Source organism: Myodes glareolus, chromosome 8 (genome assembly GCF_982192425.1).
Source record: "Myodes glareolus chromosome 8, mMyoGla1.1, whole genome shotgun sequence".
Classification (NCBI taxonomy): Eukaryota; Metazoa; Chordata; class Mammalia; order Rodentia; family Cricetidae; genus Myodes; species Myodes glareolus.
The window spans coordinates 62,875,609-62,880,309 of NC_142033.1; positions in this window are offsets into that span (position 1 = coordinate 62,875,609).

The following is a 4,701-nucleotide window of genomic DNA, read 5'->3' on the forward strand; positions in this document are numbered from 1 at the left end:
TTGAATGTTAATCAAAAATAAATTCATTGTCTTTTTAAATCATCTTTACCCAAATGGCACAGATTTCTAACAGAGTAGGTTTATAACAGAGTGCCAATTATAATTTCAGACACAGTTGGCAAGTTTATTCACTTCATAAGATTTCATGTATGAATAATACCTTATGGCTAAACAAAACCAATCCTAATAACAACAAGAGGAAGGTGGAGCTAATGCAGAGTTTAAAGGTAGATGGACAGTTTCGGGATGAAATTCAAGATGTCCCCAGTGAAGCCTCTGTGTCCCATCGCAGTATGTCCTCAATACTTGCTAACTAATAGTTTTTTCCAAGTCCCTGTGTGATAAATCAGTTGCAAAACTTTCAGTCCCACGGGACCTTATGTGTTTCTTTTGTATCAGGAAACGTCTCCTTTGGGAAGACACCACCCTGCAAGTCAATATTCCAGTGATGTTCAAAGCCCAGAGGAACTGGAGAGAACGAGGAGCAGGGATGAACAAGCCCTTGGTAACCAGACCTACTGGTTTCTAAGCCCAAGTGGGCAGCTCAGCGATTTGAGGAGTTTTGTTTCCTCACAAGAGGGTACTGAGACAATGCAGGCCTTATGCTAAGTCAACTGACCAGACCTTACCTCCTGCCACCCTGACCCCCCACCCGGCTTTGGGCACTGCCCGGTAATCTACCAGGGACAGACTAACAAAGGCCAGTCTATTTCTCTCCGCCCCAGAGTTGCCATCAGGGGAAACAGAGCATGTTTTCTTCAAAATCCAAAAATATTCAGCTCTTAGCCAGAAGGCCAAACTTGTTACACTGGAAAGAGATGGGTTCCGATGGTGGTTGGCAGGGAGGTAGGGTGTCTATAGATTTTTTTTTTTTTTTTTTACTTTGGATGGAGCTTGAGTTCTTGGAGCCAGCTGGGGCTGGGCTTCGGCAGGAGAATGAGGGGAGCATTGCCAGAGCTGGCTGCCTTACTTCAGGCACATTCTTCGCAGGAGAAGCAAAAGCCCAGGAAGCTTTGGGGGAGGGGAATGTTTCTCTGCCTATGTGCTTGTGAAATATGAAAGTAATCACGTGCTTTATTAGATCTTAAAGCCAAAATCTGATGCCCTGCAGACATGGAGCTGGCCAGCCACACCAAACTATCTGACCCTGGTCATCAGGCGAGTCTCCTCGGCTTCCACAATCAAATTTCTGCTCCACAGATCACTTGTATACATGGCATCTGTCTTGTTGTCTTGCTGGAGTTAGACTCAGCCTCCCTGATCCCAGGTACATTCTTTGCTCTCTGGTCTGGATAGAGCAGCCATCTTAGGTAGCACGTTGATGAAATAGCTCCTGGATTGAGCTTTCCGTTTCTTCCCACTAATGCAGAACAAGTGTAGGGCCTTGACCCTCAGTACCAAGGATCCCATCAAGTACGTTCTCAAAATTAATTTCCCTGTAATTTTTAATGACTTATTATAATACAGTTTGATGTGTTGCCCTTTCAGGCATCCTGCTTTCCAAAGCCATGTCTCACCTCCTGCTGGTCACTCTGTCCTTCTCTCTCTCACCTACCTCATTATGCCCCAAGATCAGTCTGTACTAAAACATCCTCTTTCATCAGATCCAGACTTCCACTTCGACAGAGGCTTCCTAAACAGTACTTGATAAGAATCCTTTCTCCAAACTTGCCTTTCATCTGTTAAAATTATGAATAGGGACTGACGGTGTAACTCCTATGAGCTTCGGTGCTGTACAATGCACTTGAGAAAAATCTAAAGTCATTAACATCATGCCTATCACAGAAAAATGTCCCTTTATTATTATTCCCAAAATGTTCTAACTTATTTTATGGTGCCAAAAATATACTTACTTGATGTAGGTGGGCCTTCTGTCTATGTGTTATTTTCATTGGTTAATAAAGAGACTGCTAAACTGCTCTTGCCTGGACTGTTGTATAAACTGGACACAGAGAACCTGCAGAGAGAGGACTGCTGAACTTGCCTAAAGGTGAGATGATCTTTCAGGGTTCCTGATTCATGAAAGAGTCTGTGAGACATTCTTCAGGACACAGAAGAAAGTGACTGAACTGCTTTGAAATTTCCTGCTTCATGGAAATGTCTGCTGGATATTATGGGCCTGAAGGCTGAAGATGGATGCCCCAATGGTACAGAGGAACTTTGGGTGACTGTCCAGGCAGCAAGATGTCTTTGTCATTTCTAGAGTTTTGGAAGTTGTTTACTTCTTGTTTAATTAGGTAATATTATATCCTTCTGAAGTCTTTGATGGAGTTAAATAATGGCTACTTATAGTTACAGTTTTCCATTATTATGATAATGGTAAAATAGATATAAATATTGTAACTGTAATTCTTACTCAATAACTGTTTTGTTATATGTAATTTTACTATGTTAAAGTGAAAGCCTTTCTTTTTTGTTTAAATAGAAAAAGGGGAAATGATGTAGGTGGGCCTTCTGTCTATGTGTTATTTTCATTGGTTAATAAAGAGACTGCCTTGGCCCTTTGATAGGACAGAAAATTAGGTAGTCGGAGTAAACAGAACAGAATGCTGGGAAGAGGGCAATAAGGCAGATACCATGGAGCCAGTCACCAGGTCAGACATGCTGACCACCATCTTGTGGTGCTACACAGATTATTAGAAATGGGCTAATCAAGATGTGAGAGTTAGCCAGTAACTAACTCTCTAGAGATAATGGGCCAGGCGGTGTTTAAATGAATACAATTTGTGTGTTGTTATTTCCGGGGCTAAGCTAGCTGTGAGGGAGCCAGGCGGGATGAAAAGCAGGCCTGCCCTCAGCTCCTCACTACACTTACTGCTTTATTCCATCCTTAAAAGATTTCCCATGAGACCTTAGAATGCCTATGAAAACTTGGAACTTTCAACAGTCAACTGTAAGCCTGCCTATGTATGTATGGATCACCATGTGGCAGCATGTGATAATTCATGTATGGGACTGTACAGGGTGTCTCATTTACCCCACATTTTAACTAACCATTATGCTCTACCTGGCTCCCAAAGGGTCTGGAAAACTACCTTTAAAAATACTGAGAAGGGAGCAATACACTGGGCTTCTGAAACAAAGCCCAGGCCACTCCTTAAAATGATGCTAGAGTCATTTAGGGAATGAAATCCAAGTAGCTGTGGGTATTCTGTGGTAGCAGAGACTGCAATCTTCTCACTCTAGCCCTGAAGTATCTGGGGACTCAAGTCACAAATTCCTATTATGTACTCACCAATTGTCAGCCTATGGTCTTGGTCTTTAAACCTATGGATTGTCTTACTGAGTTCCAGAAGCAGCTATGTAATTCAGTTTCTTGTCCTCTGGAACTGTAACCCAAAATAAACTCATGGTGTTTTACCAAAACAACAGAAAAGAAAGTAAACCCGAAGTATTCACTAAGATCTTTTGGAAGGAGAGTAATACTATGGGTTGGAAGGAATAACTCGGTAAACTGTTTGGGTTCCATACCAAGACACTCGAGAATGCTTATAAATCAGAGGATGGTTCATTGACTGTTTTGCAAATTAAAAAGATTTAAAGTTTTTCTTGAGAAAGAAATAGAAAATTTTGAAAGACAAAAAGACGGTGGGTTGCCTTCCCTTTGCGAGCAATGTCGGTTTATCAACAAATTCTTGTATTGGTTAAATTTTATTGTCAACTTAATACAGCCTAGAATCAACTGGGAGAAGAGAACCTTAAATTAGAGGATTACCTCTACCATATTGGTGTGTGGCCATGTCTGTGAGCTTGTCTTGATTGATGGCTGATGTGGGAGGGTCCAGTCCATTGCAAGTGACACTATCCCTAGCAAATATTCTCAGGATGAATAAGAAAGTTAGCTAAGAATGAGCCAGAGTGAGCCGGTAAGCAGCATTCCTTCATAATGTCTCCTTCAGTTCCTGCTTGAGCTCTTGCCTTTACTTCAGTGATGAGCTGCGACCTGGAAATGTAAGCTGAAATAACCCTTTCCTACCCAAGCTGCCTTCAGTCATGGTGTCTATCACAGCGACAGAAAGCACACTAGGCAACCCTCCCAATTTCCTCTTCCCTAATCTTCACAGAGTGCTTGCTGTGAGTGGATTTATTGTCAAAACTGGCTAATGGAGTAAGCTTCCTAAACAGTGAGCTGGCCACTGCAGATGGCACAGCTGCAGAAGCCATGCTGACATCTGGTTTTCATTCTCCTAATCACAGGGTCATGATGGGCTCCCCAAACATGGCTCCAAAGGCAGGAACTTGAAAGAAACTAGGGCTAAATGGCTGCGTGACACAAACTAGACTGTGAGCGGTGAGAATACTACAGCCAGGTTCAAATATGGACACCGGAGTCGCTTTTGAAGTTAAAATGGGCCAAGTCTTGTCTTTAAAAAATAATATTATAGAAAACAAAGGCATTTATCCCCACAGAGAAAGAAAGAGTAAGTTGGCCATTTTCAAAAGAAAAAATAGGTACCCTTGCTTCATAAGCATGTTAATATCAATAATGAAACATGTGACTTACTATAAAGCAATAATGAGATACCTCTCTTTGCCTACTATTCTGAGAGAAATAAAGGAAAACAAAAATTTCCGCTGCTTGCCAAGTGATGAGTAGATGAACAACCCCAGGTACTGCTTTGTGGTACTGTTTGGGCATTCTGTCCTTACTTATACATTTATCTTCAAATAAAAAGTCACCTCTTGGGACTAATATTTAAG